The sequence below is a fragment of the Schistocerca piceifrons genome, chromosome 1, assembly GCF_021461385.2.
Source record: "Schistocerca piceifrons isolate TAMUIC-IGC-003096 chromosome 1, iqSchPice1.1, whole genome shotgun sequence".
Lineage (NCBI taxonomy): Eukaryota > Metazoa > Arthropoda > Insecta > Orthoptera > Acrididae > Schistocerca > Schistocerca piceifrons.
This window is the reverse complement of record NC_060138.1, coordinates 759,203,007-759,221,687: the sequence shown is the minus strand read 5'-3', so window position 1 is coordinate 759,221,687 and position 18,681 is coordinate 759,203,007.

Sequence of the window (18,681 nt, the reverse complement as noted above, 5' to 3'; positions counted from 1 at the left end):
TCATAACGAATCCTACACCTGTTATACCATTTTCTGCTGCTGTTGATATTACCCGATACTCATCTGACCAGAAATCCTTGTCTTCCTCCCACTTCACTTCACTGACCCCTACTATATCTAGACTGAGCCTTTGCATTTCCCTTTTCAGATTTTCTAGTTTCCCTACCACGTTCAAGCTTCTTACATTCCACGCCCCGACTCGTAGAACGTTATCCTTTCGTAGATTATTCAATATTTTTCTCATGGTAACCTCTCCCTTTGCAGTCCCCTCCCGGAGATCCGAATGGGGGACTATTCCGGAATCTTTTGCCAATGGAGAGATCATCATGACACTTCTTCAATTACAGGCCACATGTCCTGTGGATACACGTTACGTGTCTTAAATGCAGTGGTTTCTGCATCCTCATGTCGTTGATCATTGCTGATTCTTCCGCCTTTAGGGGCAATTTCCCACCCCTAGGACAAGAGAGTGCCCTGAACCTCTATCCGCTCCTCCACCCTATTTGACAAGGCCGTTGTCAGAATGAGGCTTACTTCTTATGCCGGAAGTGTTCGGCCGCCAATGCTGATTATTTATCAAAATTTAGGCAGTGGCGGGGATCGAACCCGGGACCGAAGACGCTACCCCTAGACCACGGGTACTTGAACATACACTACTGGGCATTAAAATTGCTACACCAAGTAGAAATGCAGACGATAAACGGGTATTCATTGGACAAATATATTATACTAGAACTGACATGTGATTACATTTTCAAGTAATTTGGGTGCATAGATTCTGAGAAACCAGTACCCAGCACAACCACCTCTGGCCGTAATAACGGCCTTGATACGCCTGGGCATTGAGTCAAACAGAGCTTGGATGGCGTGTACAGGTACAGCCGCCAATGCAGCTTGAACACGATACCACAGTTCATCAAGAGTAATGACTGGCGTATTGTGACGAGCCAGTTGCTCGGCCACCATTGACCAGACGTTTTCAGTTGGTGAGAGATCTGGAGAATGTGCTGGCAGGGCAGCAGTCGAACATTTTCTGTATCCAGAAAGGCCCGTACAGGACCTGCAACGTACGGTCGTGCATTATCCTGCTGAAATGTAGGGTTTCGCAGGGATCGAATAAAGGGTAGAGCCACGGGTCGTAACACATCTGAAATATAACGTCCACTGTTAAAAGTGCCGTCAATGCGAACAAGAGGTGACCGAGACGTGTACCCAATGGCACCCCATACCATCACGCCGGGTGATATGCCAGTATGGCGATGACGAATACACACTTCCAATGTGCGTTCACCGCTATGTCACCAAACACGGGTGCGACCAACATGATGCTGTAAACAGTACCCAGGTTTGTCGTTGAGTACACCATCGCAGGCGTTCCTGTCTGTGATGCAGCGTCAAGGGTAACCGCAGCCATGGTCTCCGAGCTGATAGTCCATGCTGCTGCAAACGTCGTCGAAACGTTCGTGCAGATGGTTGTTGTCTTGCAAACGTCCCCATCTGTTGACTCACGGATCGAGACGTGGCTACACCATCCGTTACAGCCATGCGGATAAGATGCCTGTCATCTCGATTGCTAGGTGATACGAGGCCGTTGGGATCAACCACGGCGTTCCGTGTTACCCTCCTGCACCCACCGATTCCATATTCTGAATCTCGACCAACGCGAGCAGCAATGTCGCGATACGATAAACCGCAGTCGCGATGGGCTACAATCCGACCTTTATCAAAGTCAGAAACGTGATGGTACGCATTTCTGCTCCTTACACGAGGCATCACAACAACGTTTTACCAGGCAACGCTTGTCAACTGCTGTTTGTGTATGAGAAATCGGTTGGAAACTTTCCTCATGTCAGCACGTTGTAGGTGTCGCCACTGGCGCCAACCTTTTGTGAATGCTCTGAAAAGCTAATCTTTTGCATATCACAGCATCTTCTCCCTGTCCGTTAAATTTTGTGTCTGTAGCACGTCATCTTCGTGGTGTAGCAATTTTACTGGCCGTAGTGTATTTCCGGGTACGGTATACAAGGGCGCGCCTAGGGTCGTAAGTTACCAGGTTTAGGCTAGTCCAGGAGGTCGAACAATTAACTGGAATGGGCAACGGAAGAGGAAGCGGTTCATGTTAACTTACGTTGGTGGCCGGGCGTGAAAAGCAGAGCCAGAGGCTCTGCCTACCAAAAAGATGTCTATTCTCCTCGAAGCGAGTGAAGCAAGTGTGCCTTGCACCTCAGGACGCTCCGGCGTCCACACACGTGATCGGTGTCCCGCGCACGCTATTGACTAAAATCAATGGCGTGAATTCGCTATCAGTTTCAGCAGAGGGCCCACGGTGTCTCCCGTCAGCATCTTTAACTGGACAGAACTACCTCGGTTTTGAAAGTCAGGCAACTTGTGTCACGTAGACACGGCGTGAACTATTCTGGGAAAAAATTTGTAAAGATTCCACTGGACCTTTGAAACAAATTTCTTAAACCAATTCCCTAAAATATTCCTTGACTGGCTGCCATCCTGTTCAATCTATATGTGCAACTATATCGTCTTGTAACAAGTTTTATTCATTGTTTTTACTGGTTGTTTAAAGGTTGCTTCTTTATCTTAAAGCAACCTTGCAGATATGTGTGAATAAGTTATCGTATCAGGTTTTCAGTATTCCAGTATTAGATAGTAAATACAGTTACTGTTGCTGAGGGAACGGATGATATTTAACTGCGGCCCAGCCCTTGCTCGCTTACCCATTATCCTTCTGGTACCCTATCCTGGGGCGGTCCACTAACATGTGGTCAACAAGGGAGGACATTGGAGAGCATGCATTGTTCTCCGTGGTGCCGTGGTGATCATACACCCATTTGAGAATCATGTCCTCTCTTTTGTAATGTCCAGGGAACCATTATGAATCCCAGTGACTTCAGTGTAATTATTATCCAAGAGTAAAAGTGTCATTTCTATTGACCTAATTAAATATTTCTTTCAGTTATCGTCTCTTCTACGCTGTAGCAGTTCCTTCCGTGTGTGGTCCAAGTGTCATCGAGCTATGTTACTCGGTACTGACACATCACACGTAAGTTACTTTCGTCCTTAAGTTTTGCGCACCATTGTGGCATGAACGCCGACTGATGCTAAAAGGAAGGTAGGAAAACAGTTTTGCTTAGTAACTACGACAGCAAACAGACCGTAGGTTATCAAAGGTCTCAACATGGAACATTTGCATCCGAGGACAAAAATATGATCAACAGACAGAGTACAAAAGTGTTATACAATACGCATTACACATGTGTATGCCGAGCTAGGTTGAGAGACATGACGTGGTTCAATAACTGTGTCAGAAAGATACTGAAAATGCGTAGAGATCCTTACCATAGATTTCAGTGAATACGAAAGTTTGTCAGAAAACAAAGGCTGGACGAAAAGAACATGAGCGCAGGAAGAACAATGCGAGAAGCATTCAGTTAATTCGGAGTAAAATTTTCTGACCGATCTAAAACCCTGCCAAGTTTTGGTTTGATGTAAAGTCGGTAAACGAATCAAAATCGTCTATTCATTGTCTTGGCGATCGTACTAGAACTGAAATGAGAAGTGACAGGCAGAACACCGAAATACTTAACTCGGTATTCTGAAACCGTCTCATTACGGAAGGTCGTAAAACGGAACCTCCTTTCAACTATCGTACAAAGGCCCAAATGGCAGACATCGAAATACGTGATCGTGGAAAAGAAAACTGCATCACTCATCGGAGAAAAATTATCTGGCCTGGTGAGATAGCAGTATGAGCGAATACGCATTAAGTGAAGGAACTTGCTCTTCTATCAACAGTTTATACAAAGCTACTGGAGCAAAGTAAAGATTCTTACAAGCGGTTGGGAAAAGGCGCAAGTCAATCCAGTTCTCATGAAGACCAATCTGCTCAGTGATTATTGAAAATGTTTTGTGACTGCGCATTACAATCTTTCTGGAAAAGGGAAATCTTAAATAGGATCAAAATGAACTCAAGAAACTCAGCTTACTCATTTCATTCACATCAATTTATAGGTCTGTAGATGACAGCGCCCAAGTTGAAGTCGTCTCACGGCAGGCGTCCGATATAGTTCTGCACTGTCGCTTCGATAAGAAAAAAAGTAAGCTTGCGGATAATAGGACCACGTTTTGTAACTGGATTCAGAACTTACTAGCAAATATAACTCAATACACCTTACTTACTCAGGCAAAACCATCAGATAAAGAAGCAACTTCTGGAATACTAGATTAATCTGTCAGGAAGTTTCACTAGAAGACGTTTATAGGGCCGTTTTCGTTCACAACATAATAAATGATCTGATGGGGTTGTTGGTGGAGTATGTCTTTATATACTGACGGAAAAAATCGCAACACCAAAAGATGATTACTGTTGATTGATTAAATTTCGGGAATAAAATTGTCTAGATAATCTATTTAAGTGATTACTATTGCAAGATCACAGGTTAACGTAAGAGAAATATATACCATTGTAAATGTTAAATAGCATTAATAACCAGTGTAACCACCAGAATGTTGAATGCAAGCCCCCAAACGTACATGCATTGTGTTGGACAGGTGTCAGATGTCAGTTTGCGGGATGGAGTTCCAGGCCTCTTGCTCTTGGTCAGTCAATACAGGGGGTTAATGGTGTTTGCGGATGACACTTGAATTGTCGTCCGATGATGTGCCATACGTGCACTATTGAAGACAGATCTTGTGATGGAGCAGGTCAACGCAACATGTCAACACTCTCTATATTCTGTAGAGCAGGTTGGTTTAACACAGCGGAATGTGGGAGAGCGTTATCCTGTTGGTAAACACCCCCTGGAGTGCTGCTCATGAATGGTGCCACAAAAGTCATCAGACTGACATACAGTTTTGCAGTCAGGGTGCGTGGGATAGCCACGAGAGTGCTCCTGTTGTCATACAAAATCGCTCCCCAGACCATAACTATAGGTGTAGGTGCAGGGCGTCTAGCACACAGGCAGGTTGGATGTAGACCCTCAACTGGCCTACTCCTAGCCTACACGCAGCCATCACTGACACTGAGACAGATCCTGCATTCATCAGAAAACACAAGAGACCTTGAGAGATAACTTGTTTGGACTATTTAATTGATTGAGGAGGTTGGCAAAATTTAGCGTGCTAACAACACTTATTTTTTCCAGACATAAATTATGCTAAAAAGTTATAGACTGAATTCCCTAAACAACTAAAAGATGACTTAATACTTCACTGGGTGGATCCTCGTGGGCAAAGTCAGTTTAACTAGTTGATCAGTTAAGCAAGTACCCTGGCCCTGAAAATGTGGATAACGCAAGCTGAGTTAATCTGACGCTGGGCAGACTTTGAATGATCAAAGTTACTCTATGTAGGTGCAGCTGACAGCAAGTAGCGACTGAGATCTGTACGCCCTGGCAATGCTGGAGCGGCAGTACGTTACCCTGTTTACGTCGTGTGGCCGCGTGACTAGCAGTTGGCGCGATGTGTGCTGCAGAGGAGCTGAGACGTGGAGGCGGCACCTGTGACTCGATAGTGGCCACGAAAGAAATGCAAAAATCTCAAGGTGTAGTGATTAGGCAGATGGATCACAATTTACTCTCTACCAGAGTCCTGAAATCACAGTAGATTTCAGTGTGTGACACACCTGTTCGCTGATCATACCAAGGACCAGTTTGGCTCACTTATACGACAGAGCGCACAAGGATACCAAGCGTCACGACTGGTAAACCAAAAACGAATAAGTGTGCCCTTGGCAAACGAGTAGTCTGAGATATTTGAAGTCACACTGTCTGTACAGTAAGAACTTCACCACAGGCACAACAATCTAAACTACTTGCAAGTGAAGTCAGTCTCAGGTCAGGTCCCAAGTACCAACCTCACATGCCAGAGCTTCGATCAGAAGTGCTTACCAGACCAAAGTCCAGTACCTGAGTACTTCGCACCGCTCCAGAAAAAAAAAATCCGTTTTCCTGCAAAGAGCACAAACGACACCGCCTTCACACCATCTTGAGCCAATCACAAGGCTCTAGAGGTGATAAATCTCCCCTCTCACACTACAGCACAAACTCATGTCGAACCAGGGCAAGAGTTAAGAAATCGGCGTCTCTGAAAAAAAAAGAAAAAAATAAGATACCACCAATTACTGACCTCTTTACGTTTTTGCAGAGGCAGAAAAGATGATTTTTTTCTGAAGTCGTGCCTCTTCCCACAGAAGCAAGCAAACAGATAGAATCTCAAAGATCTTTATCTAATCGCCTGTGCCTTGGAGCTTTTAGTCCTAGCTACGAGGTGCAATAAAGATTCTATCTCTTGACGTTTCTCAGCTGCTGGAGTTTTCTTATACAACAGAGGCTAAGGGAAATGGTTCACTGGCCTACTTGCAAGGGAAATGGTTCACTGGCCTACTTTCACTATCGGCGAACACAAAAACTTGTGAATTTTTAATTACGCATAGCTCTGCACACAATGCCCAGTTTATGACTCCACTGCGTAGATGCATTCCTTTAGAACTTCACCCCAGCCCAAGCTTCTGCTGGCACAGTGGCAGGTATTATGGCATTGTTCTGCTGGAGCCCTGGCGATGAGGGGCTGCCCCATCTGCCCTGTACAGTTGTGTCCTGTCTGGCAAGATTTAGTAAGGGATGGGCTCGCCGCCAATTGCTTTCAACTCCCAACAAGCCATTTCTATGAGCTAAGAATCATAAAAATACCTCATGCTTTAAGCACCCTACCGGTGTCCATCAACATCTGCTCAGGCCGATAACTTTCTAGAGTCTCGCTCAAGGTGAATCTGGTGGTAATAAAATCTTTAATAATTTCCCATGTGTGAAAAATAGGTCAGAGACTAAATTGTCCTCGCTCACTGCCCCCTACCTGCCATTAATTTATGCATGCATAATATCTTACTTCAATATTGTTTTATATGACACGAACCAGAGGAAATAATCGAAAATAGTAGGAGAATCTCATCCTGATAACCGATATATGTGTGAAAGAGGTAACTTTACCAATCAGGATTGCCCAGGGCTAAAATACATCCTACATTGACCTAATTCATTCCAGGAGTTATCCAGTGACTTGAAGCTGCAAGCCAGCAAGAGTACATGTAAACATTGCTATGAGTAGTAAGAATTACATTAGACCCAGGGGTCATTGCTACATCACAGACTTCTGTTAAACATTTGATATGAGATTAAAAGGCCTTGCAGCAAAATTCACGCCATATACTGAGGTCAGAGATGTCTAATATCCCTAATTATCTACAATTTCCTGGAGTATGAACTGTTCTCTGCTCATTGATTTACCCCTGCTCTATCACTCATTTGGTCTCAATCATCAAACACATACATTCTCAAATTCTCAGTGAACAAGAAAATAACATGTGTAATCTGTTTGTCTTATTACCTAAGTTGTGTGAATTTCTGTATTTTATACAAAATGAAAACAAATATGGGCACATAATCATTGTTGAGTGAATTAATAAATGTGCAGAAAGAAACACAGATCTCAAAGTCAAAACAGTCCAATTGATACATACAAAAACCACAAAAAGATATTACAAAATGATATTACAGAAAGGTATTCCATCGCTCCCTAAAAATGGTTCAAATGGCTCTGAGCACTATGGGACTTAACATCTGAGGTCATCAGTTCCCTAGAACTTAGAACTACTTAAACCGAACTAACCTAAGGATATCACACACATCCATGCCCGAGGCAGGATTCGAACCTGCGACCATAGCGGTCGCGCGGCTCCAGACTGTAGCGCCTAGAACCGCTCGGCCACCCCGGCCGGCCCTGAGGCAGGATTCGAACCTACGACCATAGCGGTCGTGTGGTCCCAGACTGAAGCACCTAGAACCACATGGCCACACCAGCCGGCTTATCGCTTCCTCCACAAGGGTCCCTGGGGAGACAAATTTTACAATTGAAAATATCACACGGACTGAGAACATGCCACTTATGCACACGAACAAACCTTGACTGGTAGGACTGAAGAACAGCATTTTGCGCCAGAGTGGAATGGCCTCCCGTCCGCAGCTCGTGGTCGTGCGGTAGCGTTCTCGCTTCCCGCGCCCGGGTTCCCGGGTTCGATTCCCGGCGGAATCAGGGATTTTCTCTGCCTCTTGATGACTGGGTGTTGTGTTATGTCCTTAGGTTAGTCATGTTTAAGTCGTTCTAAGTTCTAGGGGACTGATGACCATAGATCTTAAGTCCCATAGTGGTCAGAGCCATTTGAACCAGTTTATTTTGGAATGGCCTCCCACTCAGTGCGTGACGTGGCAGAAGTGGTGGCAGACGTCTCTGGCGTTCCCTCTCGTCTCTGGCAGCATCTGGCAACTTGGCAGCATGTGGAATCTTTGGCAGCTTCTGGATCGCAGCAGGACCCTTGGCTTCATCCTGGTCAGGCCGCAGTCAGCCATCAGGGACTGGCGTGATGGTGTTACATTCGACGTGCAACTTGCTCCCTGGTGTAGAAATCCATTCAGCATTAGCAGGATGTGGGACAGGTCTGTTCTTCCCATTTGACTCTGCATCGAATGCACACCTACTGGCACAGGACATCGGATTTGCTCGCCTTTTGTCGACGGCACATGTCACTCTTGGCACCCCACTGAGTCGGTTAGGCTCTCCATGAGGTTTGACTGTGGTGCCATGTGACTCGCTTGTCCCTCGATTAGCGGCTTGGCGGGTCGTTGGCAAGTAGGGGGTTGTTGCTGGCGCGTAGTGGCATCCTGCAGTCTGCGCTGCCTTGAGACATGCCACCTCCACTGATAGACAACCAGGTGCATGACATGGGAACGTCAGGTGGCAATGGCCTATTCTACCTCTGCAGGTGGTCTCCGCTCACTGGGGCTGCTACAGCTGACTCATTATGTCGGCCTGCTCCACTCGCCTTTTGCTGGCTGGCGTGGCCCATGACTTCCAGTCTGTGTTGGTTCTGGAGCCTGCACAATCCCCAAGTGTGGTCAAGTGCCATAGTCTCTCACAAATGTCATTACATCAATATAATTACAGAAAAAAATGAATAAAATTTTTTACTTAATTTTTTTTGTAATATTACTAAGGCTGCAATATCCAAAAAAATAAATTTAATGACTGCAGGGCCCTGTTAACGTAGTATGGACGCAAATAATGTGGTGTGCGGTGTCTTTGTGTGTGCACGTGATTTTGCTAGCTTTTTGGTTAGTTCTACTCCTGCCATGCACCCAAACATGCACACTTCTCCCAATACTTGCGACGATTGTGGATGTCGTATGTAAGCGAATATGGGTTTGATTCTGTGTTTCCGAAACATCTCGTTCAACTTCTGTGACGGAACTGAGGTCCATTGTCGGAGATGATACTGTCAACATGGCTGACTTGCGTGAGGAAATCCTTGCAGAATGCTGTACATACTGACTGCGCAGTTGCTTTCTTGAACGGGGTAAAGTGACATACTTGGACGTCAGCTCTACTACCACAGGAATTTGTTCGCACTAGTGGGCCCATTAAATCTGTTGCTGCAAGGTGCTCCAACTTTGATGGGATGATGGGATATAGAGGTGGTTGCGTTGACACAGTGACAGGCTTTGAGTTATATAATTATAAGTATCGCTTCCTGGGTCCAAAACGTGCGTAACTTAGGTGCGTGTGCCAGATGATCTTGTTCACCAGTTCATCTGGAATGAAAACGCGCCAGAACGCTCCTTCTCCCTTACTTCGAAAGAACAGAATGCCTTTTCGTACCAACTAAAACTGCCTCAGTTTTGAATCCCTCTGGTTTTTCACCCTCTGTTTTAGAGTAAATAGACCTGGATCCTTGTCCTGCTCCTTGCTGATGTCCTTGAGGCTCGAGGTTACATAATTCTCAAATGCAACCTTCTTCGTATAGAACAAGCTGTAGTGTTCGTCTTACAGTGGGTAGGCCTCACTTGTTTCTAGCCCCACAGGCGAACGAGACAGCGCATCCATGTTCTCCTTCCCTTGTATGTGTGCGATCGAAAAGTCATACTTCTGGAGCAAGAGTGCCCATCTCCCTAGACGTTTGTGTCGGAGTCTCGCTGTGAGCAGGAATTCCAAGGCTTTGTGATCGGTGTATACTCTTGTTTTTCTCCCGTACAAGAAAAAACGAAATTTTTCGAAGCCGAAAACAACCGCCAAAGCTTCTAATTCAGTTACCGAATAATTTATTTCACACTTGCTGAGGACTCGGCTTCCAAAAGCAATAGTTTTGTGCACCATGTTTTCTCCTTGCTGATATCGTTGGAAAATCACTACAGCAATCCCAGAGTAGGAGTTATCTGACGCCTCACGCTTTAAGCGCCCTGCCGGGCTCCATCAACGATTGCTCAGGCCGTTAATTTTCTAGAGTCTCGCTCAAGGTGCATCAGGTTGTAATGAAATCTTTAATAATTTTCCATATGCGAAAAATGGGTGAGGGAGTAACTTGTCCTTATCAACCTTCACTCTGCCCTGCCATGAGCTCTCGCTTGACACCAGTGAATTTACAAATGGCGGTGGTTCGGATTCAGTGGAATGCACACTAAATGGCATCTGGCCCAGAGCTGTCCTTGAAGTAACCAGTTTGTAACAGTTTGTTGTCGTGCCAACTGTTGTTCAAATTGCTGCTGCAGATGCAGTACGATGCACAGATGCATACGTCGAACACGATGGTCCTCCCTCTCAGTAGCGCTACATGGCTATCAGGGGCCCGGTCTTCTTGTGTGACCGTGCATTCTCGTGACCACCGGTGTAACATTTATGCACAGTGGCTATATTCTTTCCAAGTATTTCTGCAATATCGCTGAAAGGACATTTTTCAAAACCAGTGAAGTTTCCATTAGCGTCTTTGTCGCCTTGTAGGCGTTCTTGACTGACATAAACTGTCTACTGCCAGTCTCAAAGGCAACTAAAGTTCACGAGAAATACAGAGTGTATTTCAAGCAGACGTAATTTGCATCCTTACAGTTGCGCGATTTGTGAACGTAAATTAATTTAACGAATTACGCTTAAATAGATGAAGAGATCTCTTTCAGAGAGCACTTCAACATAGATAGCTTCATCGTCTGCGAGAAGTCTGAGGCTACTTTTAATATTGTCTGGACAGGCATTAATATACGACAGTAACAGCAAAGGTCCCAGTGCACTTCCTGGGGCACACCCGAAGTTACTCTCCACAGAAGAGAAATTGCTGCACCCTCTCTGCCAAGAAATCAAACTCACAGATTTCGAAACTTCCTGGCAGATTAAAACTGTGTGCCCGACAGAGAATCGAACTCGGGACCTTTGCCTTTCGCGGGCAAGTGCTCTACCATCTGAGCTACCGAAGCACGACTCACGCCCGGTACTCACAGCTTTACTTGTGCCAGTATCTCGGCCCCTGATTTCATTTGACACGCCATACGATCGTATTTTTGATAAGAAACATTGATGTGGCACTGAGTCAACATGATCTTACAAAATCGAGGAATACTGCATGTATCTGGGTGCTTTGATCCACGGTTTTCAGTTTGTCACGTGAGGAAACTACGAGCTGAGTTTCACACGATTGATCTTTTTTGAATCCATGCTGACTGGCATGGAGGAGGTCCTTCTGTTTAACATACCTCATTACGTATTAGGTCAGAATATGTTATAAGATTATACAACAAACGGATGTCAAGGATTCTGGAGGTAAGTTTTATGGTTTACTTCTATCTTTCTTACAAACGGGTGTGATGTGTGCTTTCTTCCAACAACTGGATACAGTTTTTTGTGTGAGAGATCTACGGCAGATTATAGTAAAAAGAGAGGTTAACTCACCGCAAATTCAGTACAGTATATGATAGGGATTCCATCAGGGTCTGGATCTTTGTTAAATTTTAAGCATTACCGCTTTTGATTGGCTTCCCACATTTTCAGATCTATTCACACCAGTGAGTGACTGAACACTAACTTTGGTGTCACTAACAACCTTAACACACGACCAAAGTTTCTTTGGGTTTTGCGAAAGACCTTTCGACAATATTCTCCTCGGTAGTCAATTTCACGCACTGCTCTCTTGACAACCAAATGTGTTTCATTCAGCATCTCTCTATGTATAGACAGACCTCTGCTTTGCTGTCCACCTATTATACAGTAACCTCTGCTTCTTTAGGAGTCTTTTTTACAGTGACTGTATCCATGGAGAGTTCATTTCATCAAGAATTGTTCTACACATTTAATGGTGCATAACCAACTATTCTTTTAAATTCCTTTCATAGTTCTTCTACGTGGTCCTGTCCCAAGCTAAAAGTTTCATGTTCTTTGTTGACTACTACTTCATTTCGTGGTTTACTGAACATATAAATGCCTCCTAAGAGGTCAGGCATACTTGTTGCCACTAGAGCTAATGTATTTCCCTGATGTGTGGGGCTCTTAACCATTCGTTCTAGATAGTTCTGGGACAAGGCATTTAATAATGATTCACTGGAATTCTTGTCGCGTGCATCACTAAGCAATTTGTAATTATTCGATTGATGGGTGATTAAAGTCTCCTCCGATGATCACGGTATGATTAGGAATTAACGTAATGGTGAAATGAAGTTTTTCTTAAGTTCTTCGTTATATCAGGAGCTGAGTCAAGAGCTCAATAGAAGGCTCCAATTATAATTTTATGTCCATCCTTGATATTGAGTCTCACCCAAAGAGTTTCACATGGTACGTCAATTTCTAGCCTGTCTTGTCTACTGCGACTAATACACCAACTCCAGCTCCCATTAGCCTATCCTCTCCACATACGCTTGAATCGCCGCAAGAATCTCACTGTTGTCTGTATCTGGTTTTTAACCAGCTTTGTGAGGGTATTATGTGAGCTTCAATGCTTTCTAGGAGCGCTTCAAACTCTGGCACTTCGTTACGAATGCTTCGACGAATACTCTCTTCTGAATGGGCACTTTGCAAGCAACCGGCGTTCCGTTTTCATCATTGCAAATGTGGTAAACTTTGTCGTGCTGCCTCTGTCTATGTTCTATATTGCATGACTTGTCATGGCTGACAGCTTTCTTCTTGATTTTCATTTCCCGGAATTCGTCTGGTTTTTATTTCCCGGAATTCATTTGGTTTTCTGGTATCATTCTCTGTAGGGATTGGACAAGTTATTTTTTCTCGTTTGTTTCGCAACTTTTTTGTGTATATTTTTCTTTCCTACAGTGAGACGGCAGCTTGAGGAGTAGTTCAGAAATTTGGGTTAATTAAGTTACAAATTAAGTGTACAATCTTACGCCAAATTTATCGTGTTCTTGTCGCCAGTAAATTTATTTTCAATTCGCTGTCTGTTATTGGTCCGTTGTTTTCCTCTTGTCACCTTCATTAATTTATTACAGCAGGCGATAAAAACAGCTGTTGTAGGAGAAGAGGGCTGATGTCTCCACTGCCGGGTGACTGAAGATTGGCGGGCGAGAGTACTTTTATCTGTTGACAGCGAAACAGTGACAGGTAACACCTATCATTTTCATCCTGTCAGTAAAGCCAACAGCTACAGCACCATCACAGTATTTTACATTTACATCTACATCTACATTTATACTCCTCAAGCCACCAACGGTGTGTGGCAGATGGCACTTTACATGCCACTGTCATTACCTCCCTTTCCTGTTCCAGTCGCGCACGGTTCGCGGGAAGAACGACTGCCGGAAAGCCTCCGTGCGCGCTTGAGTCTCTCTAATTTTACATTCGTGATCTCCTCGGGGGGTATAAGTAGGGGGAAGCAATATATTCGATACCTCATCCAGAAACGCACCCTCTCGAAACCTGGACAGCAAGCTACACCGCGATGCAGAGCGCCTCTCTTGCAGAGTCTGCCACTTGAGATTGCTAAACATCTCCGTAACGCTATCACGCTTACCAAATAACCCTGTGACGAAACGCGCCGCTCTTCTTTGGATATTCTCTACCTCCTCCGTCAACCCGACCTGATACGGATCCCACACTGATGAGCAATACTGAAGTATAGGTTGAACGAGAGTTTTGTAAGCCACCTCCTTTGTTGATGGACTACATTTTCTAAGGACTCTCCCAATGAGTCTCAACCTGGCACCCGTCTTACCAACAACTAATTTTATGTGATCATTCCACTTCAAATCGTTCCGTACGCATACTCCCAGATATTTTACAGAAGTAACTGCTACCAGTGTTTGTTCCGCTATCATATAATCATACAATAAAGGATCCTTCTTTCTATGTATTCGCAATACATTACATTTATCTATGTTAAGGGTCAGTTGCCACTCCGTGCACAAAGTGCCTACCCGCTGCAGATCTTCCTGCATTTCGCTGCAATTTTCTAATGCTGCAACTTCTCTGTATACTACAGCATCATCTGCGAAAAGCCGCATGAAACTTCCGACACTATCTTCTAGGTCACTTATATGTATTGTGAAAAGCAATGGTCCCATAACACTCCCCTGTGGCACTCCAGAGGTTACTTTAACGTCTGTAGACGTCTCTCCATTGAGAACAACATGCTGTGTTCTGTTTGCTAAAAACTCTTCAATGCAACCACTAAGCTGGCCTGATATTCCGTAGGCTCTTACTTTGTTTATCAGGCGACAGTGCGGAACTGTATCGAACGCCTTCCGGGAGTCAAGGAAAATGGCATCTACCTGGGAGCCTGTATCTAATATTTTCTGGGTCTCATGAACAAATAAAGCGAGTTGGGTCTCACACGATCGCTGTTTCCGGAATCCACGTTGATTCCTACAGAGCAGATTCTGGGTTTCCAGAAATGACATGATACGTGAGCAAAAAACATGCTGTAAAATTCTACAACAGATCGATGTCAGAGATATAGGCCTATAGTTTTGCGCATCTGCTCGACGACCCTTCTTGAAAACTGGAACTTCCTGTGCTCTTTTCCAATCATTTGGAACCTTCCGTTCGTCTAGAGACTTGAGGTACACGGCTGTTAGAAGGGGGGCAAGTTCTTTCGCGTACTCCGTGTAGAATCGAATTGGTATCCCGTCAGGTCAAGTGGACTTTCCTCTGTTGAGTGATTTCAGTTGCTTTTCTATTCCTTGGACACTTATTTCGATGTCAGCCATTTTTTCGTTCGTGCGAGGATTTAGAGAAGGAACTGCAGTGCGGTCTTCCTCTGTGAAACAGCTTTGGAAAGTTGACTACTTCACTTTGGACTTATATTTCGATTTGGATACAACTGAGACTATTGTATACTGCTTCTGACAGACTTGCGATTCATTCTGGAATTTGTCAACCTTAAAATTCCGAGGGGAAGTCCGCGTCCGTCATCTCCCAGCTTGTATCGTTTGTGAAATGTGTTTCACATCAGTTTGAACTTTACTTCGAGCACAGTGTGTCGGCAGGACTCGACTACCGGGCGCGTAAGGAATAATTTTTGTATGCGTCTAGTGGGACATTGAGTCCTGGTTACAATGATTAGGAGTTGTTAGTAACGGAAACATATTGATTGCACCTCTTGTTGCCTTCTACTCCCAGATTTCGGATGTCTGCCAGACAGTAAATTATCCAGTCGTCTTCTTAGAAGCGATATACGACATACTGAAGCTCCGGCGTAAACAGGTGTTTGCTGAGAAACTTTTGCAACGGTGCGGATCGCTCGCTCAGTGGCGCGGAAAAAGCTTATTATGTAAAAAGAAAGTCTTCTGATTAATACCAGCTCTTTGCTCTCGCAAACCTAGCTACGTGCGGCGGCGACGGCCGGTTTTTAATCCCAGACAACTGGCCAGAGTTTAATACAAAGGCTGCTCTCGGAACTCGGTCACAAGCGTTCGGCGCAGATTTGCAGAAAGCACCTGTCGGCTGCAGTTATTACTTGAATATTTCACGGAGTTTAATGCGGGATTAGTGGAAATGAAACGGCGCGTAATCTGCCGGGGACAGCCAGGCAGTCGCTGGCTGCGTAATGCGCCCCTAATGGCGGAGCGGACCGCGGGCCGCCCCAGCTAACACAGGCGGTGCTCCCCGACAAACTCGTTACCCGCAGCACCGCGCCGAATGGAACACTGCCACACTGGTCGCCACCAAAGCAGCGGGGAAATCCAAGCAGAAACCGATTTGTGGCAGCAATTAAAAATGTGTGCACGGACGTGTGTGTGTGTGTGTGTGTGTGTGTGTGTGTGTGTGTGCTCGTGCTCACGCGCGTGCGCTCGTGCAGTTGACGAGGTGAGCACGGCAAGTACCATAATTTGATTTCCCACAAACTTCGCTCAGTGGAAGAGGGTTCAAAATGAGTGAACACATGTCTCGGCTCATCAGTAGATACTAGATCCATTCTAAAAAAAAGAGTCATAGTTTTCGAGGTATTTTCCATGTATTTTACATGTCCTTTACTACAGGTTATCCTCAGACAATATGGTGGCACAGTGGTTAGCTTCGCGGCTTTATAATTTTATTACTTTTATTTTTGTTTTTCATTTATATACCCATGTGAGCAGAAGATTACTATCGAATGTTTTCCACTGTATATTGATACAACGTTGTACTTATTCGTCTACTAATTACATGTTAATAATGAATTTTAAAAAAATGAGAAAATTATTTGAAATCGTTTTCAATGAAATTCCTATAGTGCACTTTGATTCATAATCAGTTGCAGACACCAGTTTCCGTAAAGTGATCCGTTATGCATGGTATGCCGCGAAATTATTGCCAACATGTGGAATATTCGGCAATGTCAACGACGTTTCTTTCCCGAGTCAGTCTGGAACCGCGTGACCGCTACGGTCGCAGGTTCGAATCCTGCCTCGGGCATGGATGTGTGTGATGTCCTTAGGTTAGTTAGGTTTACGTAGTTCTAGTTTCTAGGGGACTGATGACCACAGATGTTAAGTCCCATAGTGCTCTGAGCCATTTGAACCATTTTTTCCCGAGTCAAATTCGTACGAACACGGGTAGTTATGACAAACCTGCCTTCGTGCGACGCTCGTGGTATTCGGAATATCTGTGTTTCGAATGTTTGTACGATCGGTGTCTCCCAAGGGAATGCACCAAATCTTTCTCAAGAGTAAAGATATGAATAAAATATAAGAATGAACATAAGGACTGATGAGAGAGTGAAACATGAATATGAGAATTTAAGGATACAGGGTACTTATAAAAGGTGGAAAATCAAAATTTCCTACGATTTTATTAAATTCTATAGTCTTTTCTTATTACATTGGTATATTACATTATAGGGCTTCAAATGAAAAATCACCCATATATACAAAATTTTAAAGTTACGGTCATGTAGGCCATCACGCCCCCTTTATTTCTCTTACAAAAACCAGTATTATTTCGAAAAGAACTGTTAACTTTGTGTTTCCAGCGATTATAGGCTACCTATGATACATTGTATATATTGGTAACAGCGCATATTTCTAGTGTCTGTAAATGATTTTCTTTGCTAGTATTTACTTTTGTTTCGCTGAAGCAGTTTGTTCACGTGTGACTGAATGTTTGTTGCCCGAGCACTACAGATATTTGTGGAAGTAGTACATATTCTTTAGTGTGCAATAAATACAAACTATGCCACACATCAAGAAATTCAATAAAAGGAAAGTCCGTGGTAACCGGTTCACAAACATAGCAAGCCACACTGTTGAAAGTAACCTGTGTATCAGTCCTTTAGGGAAGAAACTCCCACATGGCAAGCCTCCTGGCGATTCAAATTTTTGTGTTAACAATGGCGCTGTTTGTAGTGGATTTGTTGTTGTTTATGTGGGCTTCTTATCTTCTTTGATAAAGGAAGTGGCGAAATGTAAACAATGTGATGGTGTAGGCTGTCTGGAAATAACTGTGTAAATCCTGCAATAAATGTACCTCGAAAATGACTTCGAACATTGTGCGTAATTCATATGATGTGAATTTGAAGTTAGTGTATGGAATGTGTGAAATAGGAAAAGGAAAAAAGGCTGCTCAAACGCTTTGTGGTTTGATGGACCTTCCTCCTCCCAGTAGGTTCAGCAAGTACATAAAAATACTTTTAGGGGCATTGACAGTTGTGTCTAAAGCATCTATGGAACGTGCAGTAGAAGAAACTGTAGATATTAGTGGAACCAGGGACATTGCTTTTGTACTTGATGGGACATGGCAACGTCGAGGACATCGTTCCTTGAATGGTGTTGTATGTGCTTCTTCTCTGGAGAATGAAAAAGTTGTTGATGTTGAATGATTATCTAAGTACTGCCACACCTACCATGGTAACGCTGAAGGATGTACTGAACATCAGTGTTCTAGGATTTATGACGGTTACAGTGAAGGTATGGAGTGTGATGGAGCTCTACAAGTATTTCAGAGGTCGGTGCCCGTTTATAACGTTAGATATTAGAAGTACCTAGGCGATGGGGACTCTAAAACTTAAATGTTTATGGTAATACCTTGGTAACAAAACTGGAGTGTTGTGGACATGTGCAAAAGAGGATGGGTGCTAGATTGAGGAAGCTACGAAGACAAATGAAAGGAAAGTTGCTATCTGACGGAAAATCTCTGTCTGGCCGAGGCAGAGTGACTGAAACTGAAATAGACCTTCTTCAGAGTTATTATGGATTGGCCATTAGACGAACTGCACCTTTGAATGATGTTACAGCAATGGGAAAAGCTGTATGGTCCATCTACTTTCATAAGTTGTCCACAGATGACCATCCTGTTCATGGACTTTCCCTACAGGATCAGATTCTTGATGTGGTTACCTAAAAGCGAAACAAAGTGGTCAAATTTACCATGATAAGCATT